This window comes from Amphiura filiformis, chromosome 18 (assembly GCF_039555335.1).
Source record: "Amphiura filiformis chromosome 18, Afil_fr2py, whole genome shotgun sequence".
NCBI classification, from domain to species: Eukaryota; Metazoa; Echinodermata; class Ophiuroidea; order Amphilepidida; family Amphiuridae; genus Amphiura; species Amphiura filiformis.
Window position 1 is genome coordinate 1,461,846 of NC_092645.1, and position 14,626 is coordinate 1,476,471.

Below are 14,626 nucleotides of genomic sequence, written 5' to 3' on the forward strand. Positions count from 1 at the left end.
TTACCTCTATTCAATGAGTCACCAAACTTGAATGACTAGCCACTTCAGCCAAGCTATTGATCTCCACGATGGTTATGAGACTCTACCATGGTTCATTGATCGTCACTCCCAAAATTTCCTCATAGGAATTGACCCTACATTGACCCGTACCGGAAGGCTTGTAAAAGAGACTGTATAATGACGTCAGCTAGTCAATTAGCTGTTCAAAGTCGCTAGTTTTGATAGCTTATAGTTTCAATGTATGATTGTGCGAAAACCCGATGAAATTTGGATGTTCTGTTCTCAAGTTATGAAACTGTTTTCAACACTAGTTGTGCCGTAACTTGACAAATATACTTAGTTTTCATGTTCATATATTAAGCTTTTAAGGGGGTCTGAGGGAGTTCAAATATAGTGCAAATGAAAGCAAAACGTTTTTAGGGGCGCACCATTAGATTTCCAGGGGGGGGGGGGCATGAGAGATTTTTGGAAAAAAAAAAAATCGCCAACTAGTGAGAAAAAAAAAAAAAAAATCTTTGCCCACTAGTGAGGAAAAAAAAAAAAAAATTTTGCCTCACTGAAAAAAAAAAAAAAAAATTTCCCCCACCCAACTTTGTATAAAAATGTACATTAAAATTCAAATAAAGTAACTTCGCCGCCGAAGGCGGCGAAAAAAAAAAAAATTGGTGCTCTTGGAGGCAAAAAAATAAAAATTCCGCCATTTTCTTTGGAGGGGGTTCCAAATAGGCCTATACCGGGGGGGGGGCATAATTTTTGGAAAGAAAAATAGGGGGTCATAGCCTAATTTAATTTTTCAAGAATCATGACCAAAATGTAGGGGGTCACAATATGACCACAGATATAGGCCTACAGATAGGGTGTTTATTTTATTCAAAAAGACTGATTTCAATGCAATTTTTTGGCGAAAATGACATTTTGATATTAAATTTTCTGAAACATGAGCACTTTCCAATAAACATTATAAGTAACTGCATTTAGCACCCCATTGAAAGAAATGACCAGTGAAACAGACTTAACAATGTAATCAGCTTAGCATAATCAATATCCCCTGAAATTGCCTATTCAACAATAATTGGTCATAACCAACGTAGTACAAAAGATGCTTGGCTAGATCATTCTCCATTTATTTATATACCTCCATGATCTGACTGGGCGTTTTAAATACGTAACGAATAAAGGCATCTCCTTCTTAAAATAAAATTAAATGGCAATTTCTTTAAAACATCCTTTATAGGCCTATACTTATACTTACATGTATACGTATAGCGATTACCATTATATCAAATAATATATTATAGATATGTGTACATGGCAGCCTTCATACATTCTAATGTGTAATCGATCAGCAAGAGCATTCAATTTATTTAAATGAAGCGCCTAAAGTCATGTGGGTGGTAAAGATGATTGCATCGACAGCTAAAGCCTCCTTTTAGACTTCAGACCCACACAACACACATTTGGGATACGTGACAAGAATGGTACCACTTTACACATGACTGCCCTTACACATGGCTGTATTGTGGTCACTTATTGATACTCGCCTGTTGTGTAGAATGTTATATGTGATACCGGATCAGTGACCAATTTAATGGCGGAACCCATTTGTTCGAAACAATGGTACCACTTTTATGAATAGCCTGTCGCAACTACTAATCGGCATCAAACGAACAAAGCATTATATAATCTATTGCGACTCTATTTCTATTCGCTATCGTAGTCCTGACGTCATATCGGTGACCTCGGAGCGTTACCATAGCGACCGGATCACGCTTTCATACACAGCCAAATTGCCGTATCGATGTATGGAATCATGAAGCATTTCGCCGAAAACAACACAAAAACTATCCGACGAGGGGAAATTGACGTGATTTCTATCATGTGTTTTTTTCCTACATTGATCCTGAATGTGGCAAAATAATAAGCAAAGTAAAAAATAAGCCAAAAGAACGATAAGATGAGTTTCGCCGTGTTCATCGGCTCGGCAAGTAGTCGATTTCGCATGATGTCTGTAGAGTTATACTTGGCAGCATGCAGTAGTATGGGATTTCTGATCAAGCAAATGCCTTTGCTCACAAAAATAATAAACATTAATGTAAACAAGTACCGTACCTACATAGAAATGGGACATCATCTATTGGAATTCAGTTTTGAAGTAGATCCAGAGGTGTAATTTTGTGTTGTTTACCATCACCGATCCACGGCACACGTTCAAAGCGGGGAGTACCACGTTTTAATTGCAAAGCTGATTCATCGGCATCAAGGGGTGACACTAAATTCACGGTTGTTCTATCAAGCACGCAAACGAATGACAAATCCCGTTGGTTTGCTATCTAGAAAATGAGGCCAGTTATCGATCCGTTATGAACCATTATGAATAATTCATATTCGACCCCATGATCAAGTTGGCGAATACTGACGCCGTTAGTTTTACGAACTTTGTCTGTTCAATGAGAGTATAGCGCGCCCCAATACATCTGGGCACAAAACACTCGAAAACGATCCGATTTAATGAAATGGCGGACAGGCATTTCCCATCAGGCATCGTGATATGTTTTTCAAAGAAAGTCTACTAAATTAATTTGGAAATGACTGTTTGCAATAGTAGTGTCGAAATAAGGACTTGCTGTCAGTAATGCGAAGAAAATGCGTGACAGGTGTAAGGTATGAAATACATGTAGAATTTGAAGTATAGAAAATATTTGACATCACATCTGACCTTCCATTTTGGCGCCATTTTGAATGTGTGTTTCTATTCGTTTCCTTGCGTGATAATAATTATCAATCTGCAGTTATCAGACATATTGGTACTTGGCTTCCGGAGGAAATAAGTATTTTTAAATGTATGTAAAGAATTTCACATCATAGTGCCATTTCAGCTATGCATACACAACACCAAAATGAACCAACTTCTGATTGGTCACAGTCTGCGTATTCCGGAAATCGAATAAATCAATGTCCTTGAACATTTTAAGATACATTGTTGCTTTGACCATGGACATAGTAGATGAGAAGGAATCACAACTAACCATCATCAAAGTTCCAAACACATTGCCGACATGTACATTGGCGTTTCTATACACGTCAACCGCTATAGTTATATCATAATCCTCGGATTATATCCCAACACGATGGTCATCGGTGACGTAACATTTCTATGACATGACATTTTCAATTCTAAAGCTGCAGTCAAGCGACCAATGCTTATGGACTAAATGCGGCCTTGTGAGCAGGAAAGGGCGGTAAATATGAATGCATTATGGGACAGATGGGATAACATACCCAAAAATAATGCCTTGTGGGAAGGATGTATTACCAAAATCGGAAGTAGAAAGTCATATATTTGAAACATTTAGGGGCAAATTTACCTATGTGGGCGGTCTGGGGCACATGTGAAGGCAATTTGATAGAATTGATTTTCCGTTTGTCTTATGATAGAATCTGTTTCCATTTTTCGGAAACAATCGGAACAACTTGTTTTATACCTTTACATTTTAATTAAATTTGGGGTCAGAAAAAATACGATTATCCTTACAAAATGTAAAACTTGTTTAAAAGTGTCTTTAGTCGAAAATACAACGTATTTTGATTAAATTTTCCAATATTTGTATTGTTTTGACATCTCTGCATCTGAAAATGCAGAAATCTGTTGCAAATGTTTATAAAATCCAGTCTAAATGAACGTTAAAAGTGCGCTTCATCAACTAAGGTCACAACAACCGGTTCAAAATTTGTTTGTGCGCAAAGATTTATCGCTATGGATTTCCAGTTATGCTACCAAATCACGCTGATGGCGGCAATATGAGTGTCCTCAAAAGGGAATTTGTTGAGTCCTCTTCCTTTGTAATGAAGAATAGATAAGCGGGATTAGTCACAGGCGATCGATTTCGTTGTGATTCCTTCTCATCTACTATTTCCATGCTTTGACATAGCTGGATGACACTGTGTACACTCAATTATATATCATTGTGAATTAACATGTCTTTTAAATGCAGACGAACCGTGTTTGCTTCTAATGTATTCGATAAAATTCCATATTATTGGGATAGGATTCTATGATGCAGCCGGGTGTGGCCACGCGTTGCCACCAACTGGCTTTAGCTGTAGTTTCAGTCGCTGGAGCTCCGCACTTCAGACGATAAAAAGGCATGTAAATCTCAAAGTGTATACACTTGATACATTTAATATTTGGCCTTTCTTTTATAACGAAACGGTATACGAAATATACCAGTTTATACTTAATAAAGAAAGGTGATTATACGTATTCACTTATCAATTTGGCATAGATGCAGGCCCCGTCTGCATAACATGATTACCGCCCGCAATACGCCAGGGCACAAATTTGAATAACAATACGCTATTTACATATCAATGCGCCTCATGCTAATGAGTTGAGCCCTCTCCGGGAATTGCTCTATGTCGGCATGTACCAATCAGGGGCCAATCCTTGAATGAAAAGTCAGCTGTTTGGCTATTACATTTCGATATCATACACCATAAGTACAGGTATCTCAAGCAAGCCGTTCCCCCCTTTTACCTTACTCTTTGTTCTCTTTTATTATCATTAATTCTTGGCTTGAATGTTAGAACATAAATGATAATAGTATTTTAAAGATAAATGTTGTACGAATTGTAAGATATTTCCAATTATTTAAATCATTTTACTAACCGTCGTGATTGGCCACAATCGCTACTCATTGCTAACGGGCCAACCAAATGCATTGTTACACAAGCCAGTCGGCATACGTCATCGGGGAATTCCCCTGTCTTGCCTCTCACTGCGGCGGGCGATATGGTGTCTTCTACCGTATTTTTTACTCATCAAAAGATCAAAATTATTAATTACCAGTCATATTTAAGACCTGTAACCTCATGATTTCAAAGGAAAAAGATCTTGCAAAAGCTGGCAAGGCAGTGAAACCCATAAGAAATTGCTAAAACTTGACTTTCAAGCAGATGAACATCAACGATGTTTTGGTGAGCCGATATTACGAATTCTACATACAACCCAATGGCGATTCTCTGATCGAATCCTCAAAACCCACGTTTATATACTCTGGTTTACCGTGACTTGGGAAACGGAAGAAGTTTTAATCACATCGTTTACTAGTGTTTGAACATTCTAAGGATAACATCAGCCATGTTGGGCTTTCAATCGGGATTCTAAAATGTTGAATTCAGGGGCGATATATTGACCGTCTCGTGTCGTTTTGTTCAGTACAGCGTCTATAGTATTGCTATGCAAACGGCGTGATCCATCACCAAGGAAATAGCTTTGACCTCGGCAGGAAGTGCCGTCGGACTACGATAGCGAATTACAAACTCTTTGGGCCTGCCCCTTTAATAATTATAATATTTTTGTTAAAATATTGGTATTACGTTATGGATAGGTTTATACGTTAAGCATGATAAGTTGTATTAAAGACCTCGGATTTGCACCGTTGACTTGTAATGGCTACTGTTGACAAAATATGTCAGTTGTTGACGCCCTCGTTGCTTCTACTAGACTTGCAGATGTATGGTAACGGGGAATTGCACAAAATATCATTCCAACCGTTTGGCCACCACACTACGCAATCCTCGTCGCCGTTATAATTATTTGGCTGGTTTGGTAACCACTTTTCGTAATCAAACTAAAATAAAATAGAAATGGTCTGTTATTTCTTCGGAATCCAATGTTACCTGATTACATAAACTTCAACATGCTTATTTCACCCTACACTGGGTTAATGCTGCTTATCTGAAAATACTGTTTTGTTGACACATTAAGGGATCTAGAATGAGCGTTTATGGCGTTTCGACAGTATTTTTCGTGGGACATGAGAGCACCTCAGACGTATCGAATTGCATTCTGAATACGAAGAATGGCTTTCTGATATCAAATTATTTTCATTTTTTGAAATTCACGATATAATACAAATCTAATGACAAATTATCCAAATTTGATATTTTTCAAATTTTTGATATATAACAGTCCTCGAAGTAAATTTTATAAATCGAATGATATATTCTTAAAGTGTATGTAGCTGGGAGGAAAAGCCGACGATCAATTGAAAATGTTGACCTTTTATATTGAAGATATGGATTTTTTCCCAAAAAGACCTAATTTTTTTTTGGTGTTTTGGAATCCATATCTTCAATACAAAAGGTCAAAATTTTCAATTGATCGTCGGCTTTTCATCCCACCTACATACACTTTAAGTATAAATTATCAGATTTATAAATTTTACTTCGAGTACTGTTAAATATCAAAAATATCAATTTTAATGATTTGCCATAAAATGTGTATTACATTGCGAATTTCAAAAAATCAAAATTATTTGATATCAGAAGGACATTCTTCGTATTCAGAATGCAATTCGATATGTCTGATGTGCTCTAATGTCCCACAATAAATACTGTCCAAACGTTCATACCCCTTCCCTTAAGTTACAAACCCATTCAATAATTTGACATATTTCACCAAGTTCCGTTTCAACATAGGGACCGGAAACGTTTTGTGATATTCCAGTTGAAATCCATACATCTCCTACGCAGTCCGGGCAAATTTCCAGATTTGGAAATACGACACATTTCAACATATTACAAATTGCGATCCCGCAATGCATTATGCATTATGTTTACTCTATTCACAAATTAAATTCTAGCATAAAATCGACCGCTTAAATCCATAATGTACGATCTTTTTAAATTTTTTGATTTTTCTTTTTTTCTTCCAACATGATATGCAATCATTTTGAAAGTTTCCAATATATTTGGACGCGAAAAACATGGGAAATTTGCAAAGAAACAACATCATAAACTTCATAATTGGAAATTTAAATTTATGATCTCAACACAAAATTAAGACGTACCTCAAATTTTCGGTCACAACTTATGACCTTCATCCGGAGACTGGCAACCCAAGTTTAAATTTCCAATTATGAAGTCTACCAACACAGATGAACTTTCATGCTATCATAAACTTCACCTCTATCACTCGAAATATCTCGCACTTTTTGGATTGACGCCGAGTGCGGCCTCAGAGTTAGCCTCCTACGCAGCCAGTTTTGTTATGCTCCCTCCACATGTGTGGAGGGAGCGTAACCAAACTGGCTTCGTAGGAGATTAAGATTTGCGATCATTCTGACATATTATCATGATCTGAAAATTATGATAATATGTCGGACCAACAGAAAATCATCCCGTTTTACTACAAATAGGGCGAATTTGACAGTTTGCTCATAGATGTAAGTTGGAACATCTGGAAGTATTACATATATGCCAAAAAATCAGTTTTGAAAAAAATTAAGGTACATTCTGAAAAAAAAAGATCGTACATTATTAGGCTTTGAGTATGATTATTTATTACATATTTTCTAGAAAACAGAAAGAGAACTTAATCAGCAATTTTGTAGTAAAACAATTAATATACAAACTTCATAGCAAATATTTGAAGACTCATAGTAGATTTGTGCAACATTATATATAAAACAAATATCCAAAAGAAGATTCAATGAATACCAAAGATAAAATTGAAATACCCATCAAAGAAAATTACCCACGTTTGCCGAATTCAAGGGCATGCACAAGGACCTGTAACACCGGAAATGTTTCAGTCCATTTTCATTGTATCCGACTAACAAAGAACTCTCTCAGTACTATATATTTTCAGTGGTATTATGATCTATTGTATAATTTTCAGTGTTACACTGCACTGGCTCATAATTATCTTGCACAGCCCCTAACAATGTGTTTATAGTGAAAACTATACTATATTTTAACAAGCATACCTGGCTATTATCGGTCCATATATAATTGCCTTCAATCATCTGATCTGTTAAACCAATCCAATATTTTGACGATATTGGGGCAAAATCTGAAGAATTGATGTACAAGTTATCATTAAATTAATAGATATAAAGGGTGTCCCTGAATGAACTATATTGTAGTTGAAAACTTTAATTTTTAGTTATAGATTTCAATGCCTGAAAAGAGCAGAGCCAAAATAGTTGAAGTTGCAATAGTTGGTGTCTTCTAAAATACCTAAAATTATCCAGGTGTGGAGAAGGCATCCGAGTTTGACCATCTCCACCGGTGCGGGCGTACATTTTTGGTTGGTGTGCATCAGATCATCAGATATTTTTCATCTTCATCCATCCTTGATTTCCCGCATGCAGCAGTTTTGAGAACTTATACAGAGAAAAATTTGGACTCTGTTTATTGACCAGCTCCATCATCTTGGATGCGTTACGCAGTGTGCAGTGCTGCTAGTATATTGCAAGTGTTTGTTTATATTCTATGTGCCGTAGTTCCCGAATCAACGGTAGGAGATAACCTTTTCTAACATCTCAATGATATCAACGTTTCATAATTTTGTTGTCCTTGCTTAAAAACCGTCTAAATAGACTCAGTCTTTATAGTACATGTACATGGTAATTGTTGCATGGATTCAGACATCAGTTGACTTGAAAAAGGAGTGGAAGGTGTAGCCAAACAGTTTAATAACATCAACCCTAACCAGGCCTGTGGGCCGGATGAGCTTCCAGCAAGACTTTTAAAGACCATGGCATTTGAAATAGCACCAGCAATGCAGATATTATTCCAGCAGTCCTACACTCAAGGCTGTTTTCGAAGACTGGACTAAGCCATCGTTACAGCCATACACAAGAAAGGGCAAACTTGTGGTAACTGGTATCTTGATTGCCGCTGTATTTAAGCCTCTTTTTTCTTTCATGATTCAGGTATTCTGTTTTGTATATAATTTGTATTTTTGAAACGTGCTTTGATCATGTTGATCAGCTTCTGGAAATGAGCTATATATAGTAAGTGCTTTTTATTAATATTATTAATAATATTCGAGTTCAGAATGCCCGAATTAACACAAATAAGTTGGTTGCCAGCTTTTATGCATTGGGTGTAGAGTCGACATGGTAATGTGATTTTATGCTAATCGCCCTAGCTCACTTATGCGTTGTAATTGGCTAGTCAAGTTCTTCCTCTGAAGCGCTGGATCGTAAAACTGTGCAATGTGGACCATTGAATAAGTTTCTTATGTTTAGCAAGGCCTTTGACTTGGTGCCGCATCACAGACTTACTGTGAAATTGGATTTTTATGGCATTCGTGGTCCAGCCCTGAGATGGATAACAGCCTTCCTCAGTGACAGACAACATGCGGCGGCAGTCAATGGTAGTCTCTCGTCATAGGAACGTGTTACTTCAGGTGTCCCGCAAGGTTTAGTCTTGGGACCAGCGCTATTTCTCTTGTATATTAATCTTCAGTCCAACATTCGCCTTTTTGCTGATGACAGCACTGTGTTCAAGGAAATCGCCTCTCCATCTGATCATAACATCCTCCAGAATGATCTTGAAACCTTGGCCACCTGGGCAGACACATGGCTAATGTCCTTCAATGTAGGAAAGTGTGACATCATGTCAGTGACCCTGAAGAACAAAACCCAGCCTCTACAATATTCCATCAATAGAGAAGAGCACCAAAAGAGTTTCACAGCAGCCCATTGTCAAAAGACTGCAGCCAAAGCAAGTCGCACCCTTGGTATGCTCAGAAGAACTCTTTCTCCATGTAGTAGTGAAGACAAAGTCAGAGCCGATCATTTTTTAGTTAGACCGCAACTGGAATATGAAAGCGGCGCATGGAACCCATACAACAACTCGAATGTTCAGCGCCTAGAAAGTATCTAGCGCCAGGCTGCGCGCTTCGTCACCCGCACCAGCAGAAACAAATTTCTCATACTCATCGTTATCCCCATCAACATCAATTCACCATCATCGTCATCCGTCATCATCATCATCATCGTCATCATCATCATCATCATCATCATCATCATCATCATCATCATCATCATCGTCATCATCGTCATCATCATTATAATAATAATCATCAACATCATCATCATCATCAATATCATCGTCATCATCACCATTCAAAAAATGATAGTCATCTTCGCCATACGCACCTATACTTTAGTCATCACCAATCATCTTCCGTTACACTTACCCTCGATAAATTTTTGCTCGCCTTCGGTGTGAATACTCGCCAAATGACCACCAAGAAGTTGACATGCATGTTCTGATCCAAGGAAGGGCATTCTCGTGTCCAAGCTGTCGCTAGTTTGGTAACAATGATATCCAAATACGTGCCAACCACTTTTGCAAGTAGCTTAATGTTAGAGAGTGACATTGATAACAATAAAGACATTATTTCAAAAAAAAAAAAAATTAATCACACGCAATATACAGCGTAAAAAGCGTGTGTTAAAAATAAGAAGCAGAAGGAAAAAAAAAAAAAAAGAAATGTCTACCGACCTACCCTATCTTTTTATGTTACGCCAATCAAACAATTTTTAAGCCTTACTTCCCCCAAAGAGAACAACAGTACTCACTCATGATTCATTAAAGTTATGCTTAGATTAATAGTAAAGGTGAGCTTTATGTCAAGTTCCATTGTTGTAACCATGGATAAAATGGCTGTTACTCAAATGGACTGCACGATTTTGTCATCTCAGGTTAATTGTAAGTTATATCAACTCCATCACAACATCTCTCAAGTTCTATGTTGAGCATTGAAATATTGAGGTAAATCTTATTTATTTTTAAGCTGAATGACTATTCAAAATTTCAATTTCAAATGAAACCATATTGTGCTTATAACTTTATTAACAGTGTTTTAAGATACGAGCGCAGAGGAGAGCAAGAACATGTTGCAATTTTGAACTTTTTCCCAGCTTTTCCACGGTAGATAGTGCGTAATATCAAAAAGGTGCCCTCAAATATGTGCGAAAAATGTCTTGTCCCGCCTCTTATGAGCATGGGTAACATTCCCGTGGGGGATGTTTCCCCCAACTAGCAACGAACTAAGCCAATTTTTTCTATTCTTTTCAACCACATTTAACCAATTAAGACTGACCCCCCCCCCCCAACATTTCAAGCCGGATTGGTGCTGATGCTTATCAGCAGCGAAAAAAATTGCTATCCCAGCAAACACAAAAACGTTTTAGAAACGTATTAAATAAGTTATATTTTAGATTTGGTTTAGGTTTAGGTAAAAACGTTTTAATAACGTTAAATGTCGGGTTATATAAAGGTCATGAAAACGTTTTAAAACGTTTTGTATGAAAACACACTACAACAATATTTTTTAAATGTTTTCAAAATGTTATTGTGAACTATTTTTGCAAAACTTTTTGCCAAATATTTTGTCAACACTTAAATAACATTACGTTAAAATAATTGCATCCGGCAAACACAGAAATGTTCTTAATTTTTTTTCAAAACATTTTAATAACCTTTAAATGTCGGGTTATATAAAGGTCATGAAAACATTTTTATAACGTTAATGCAAATATTTTGGGCAAACATTTTTGCAAAATATTTTTTCAACCCCAAAATAACAATTTGTTTAGAATGTTCTGTATCAAGTTTTCAAAAATGTTTTTATAACCTTTATATAACTCGACATTTAAACGTTTTGTGTTTTCTTAGCTATGGCTATAATAATTCACCCGCCCGGGGACACATAATTATTGCATCAGAAATAATGTATATATGCAGAAATGTGTATAATATCCTCCACTTACCGCTGCAGTTGAATGATTCCTGGATGATCTCTAGACCATTTTGGCATAGGGCATAATCTAACGAAAAATAATATTTACATCATTCAAAATTTCATAAGTTATCTTTATTAAGCGTAATATTGTATTCAAAATAACCGATTTCAAAGGTCACATTTCTAATCGATCAATATAAGTTATCCTGGAAAAGTGCTGCCTACTGCAGGTTTACAGCTACATTGTTAATGACTTTAGTTTAGTGCTATACCACCCATATCATTCATGCCGAATCGAATGTTGGTATGTTTGAAATATCTGTGCACAGGGTGTTATTATTATTATTCTTACCTCTATCTTCTACATCAGTTACTAATAATGAGAATCCTTGTTTAGTAACGTAAGGGTCTGCTGTGAACTCAAGTAGTAAGCTTTCGTCATTGGGTGATATAATACGTGCGCGAGGCATTTCTTCACCAGAATAAGAAAGAACCCTTGGATTGTTGATAGTTCCAACATACACGAAGTCATATCCAGATTCAAGTCTCAAGTCCAAAAATTTCAACAGGACCCTCCTCATTACCGATGGTGTCACCGTCCACTCACATCGAAAGTTGTCTTTGTAATGTGCAGGGTAGCCAGGTGATTGCATAATAATGGAGGCGTTTAAAGATAACTGACTCTCCTCGTTGGGACAATCTGTGAGAAATGATAGATAAAAATTATTTTTGTTTATTTAAATGTTAGCTCCGTGTGAAAAGACACTTCGGGCCTGTAATAAAATATTTCACCGTTAAACTGATTGACTCTTCAAGTCGGTTATTTCAATAACATATTTTTTTTTATCTGTCGGTCACTAAAGGGTGTGAAAAACAAATGTAATCAAGATAAAAATGGTTTAAACATGAACAAGTGTAATTTATATAAATAAATAACGAATAAACACTTTTTAATCCACACAATTTTTTTTATCAGAATTGTCAATAAATTTCCAAAACTTCTTGTAAACAAATCCAAATTGAAATTGAATGAACAGTTCTCCCACTCCACCTCGCCTGTTTCATGTTAGAGCTTGATGGTGGTGGCGCTGTTTTTGGGCTTTAGGAGCTGGTCATAAATAGGCGGTGTTACAGGCTGTTGTAAATTAATCCAGTCATCCCTTTACAAGCTGACCATAATGGTTGTGTTTAAATTTTTGACATGTTGGCGCATGGACATGTGTAATACTGTAATAATCATCTTTATACCCAAATAACTGAATTCGTAAGAAATGTTATACTTTTGAACATCCTCCTGTTTTCTACTCATTAAATGGTGTAATATCGAAAAGATACCCCACAATATGCTAAAATTTGCTTGCCCTCTTCATTTTGAATTCAAAAACATGCTTGTGAACCGCAACAAAGCTTGCCAAATAATATGCCCCCCCCCTCCCCGGTACACATAAACATTCCGCCACCCATTATGCTCCATGCAGCGGCGGCTCTGGTGGGGGTACCTTTCTTGCCCCCCCCCCACCCCCACCCCAGCCAGGAAAAATTCCTGGTGCCGCCACTGGCATGGAATATGTATAATACCCTTCACTTACCATAGCAGTCAAATGATTCCTGGATGATCTCAAGACCATTTTGACACAGAGCATAATCTATAGTCAAAGAAAAAAATATATAACTAGAGCAACTGTGCCCTTTGCAAGGGCACGAGGTAAGTTAGGCGGATGACTGTGACGATCTGATCAAGCTGCAATACAATGCTGGATAGGATTAATATTAATAAGACTGTTTCATTAATTGCCTTTTTAATATAGGCCTACCTTGATCGTAGAAAGCTGTTTTTTTGAAAACTTGACCTTTGACCCCTTAATGACCTTAAATGAATTTGAGAATATTTTTATAATGTTAAGAATGTCATAAGGATAATTGCATTTAAATTTCAGCTCAATAGGAGCATTTTGAAAAACTTGACCTTTGAATTTATGACCCCTTAATGACCTTAAATGAATTTTAGAATATTTTTATAATGTTAAGAATGTCATAAGAATAATTGCATTTAAATTTCGGCTCAATTGGAGCATTTTGAAAACTTGACCTTTGACCCCTTTATGACCCCTTAATGACCTTAAATGAATTTTAGAATATTTTTATAATGTTAAGAATGTCATAAGGATAATTGCATTTAAATTTCAGCTCAATAGGAGCATTTTGAAAAACTTGACCTTTGACCCCTTTATGACCCCTTAATGACCTTAAATGAATTTTCAAATATTTTTAAAATGTTCAGAATGTCACAAGGATCATTGCATTTAAATTTGAGCTCAATTGGAGCATTTTCGGTTAAAATGACCTTTTTTGACCCCAGTGACCCCTGGATGACCTTTGACGTTAAACAACCTATAACTTTTGTAGCCAGCTACCCAATACTGCTTGTGACTGAGTTTGGTCGAAATCCGATCAAGGATGTGGCAGAAGTAGCAAATTGTGAGAGAGAAAGAAGAAAGAGGAAAGAAATGGCAAGAAAGAAATAAGTTAGGCTGCACGCCTAACTTGACGCCTAACTTGATAATTCATTTAGCAATAAACAAAAACTAAAAGCAAAAAAAAAAATTCTCGTTTAATAAATATTATCGTATTAATCGTGTTAAGATTTTGTCACGAACATTTATCACACGGTTGTTAATTTGATGGCACGTAGAACAGTACTGTATTCATTAAGCAAAGTTGACCTTTAGGGGGTAGACACTTGTATAATACAATTAAAACATCCGAAAAATTAGTAACAAATGACATAGAATTTGGAGAAATATTTTATCATGAAATGTAAGGAATTACTTATATTATTGGGCTAATTATTCAATTTATAGAATTGAAATTTCCACAAAGAGGAACAATGATTTCATTACATTGAAAGGTTGAAATAAAACATGTTTCCATTTCTTTAAAGACCGCCTAGTGCCTTAAATCCAAGATGGCCGCCGTGATTAACAATTTGCCATATTTTACTCATAAATTGCGCTTTTGTAGGGTACAGAATGGAAGTCCCATTCTCGGGTTGAGTACAAGAAGTTTTGAAGGTGTTTCTTT

General features: G+C 36.4%; 1 long non-coding RNA gene across 1 annotated transcript; it reads right to left on the reverse strand.

Moving 5' to 3' along the window:
* Window positions 1–10,000: 10,000 nt before the first annotated feature.
* Window positions 10,001–12,240, reverse strand: LOC140139336 (uncharacterized). The gene is made up of 3 exons (XR_011857086.1): window positions 11,898–12,240; window positions 11,574–11,630; window positions 10,001–10,156 (listed from the first exon to the last, which is right to left on the reverse strand). It is a non-coding gene; the product is annotated as an uncharacterized lncRNA (long non-coding RNA).
* Window positions 12,241–14,626: the final 2,386 nt, after the last annotated feature.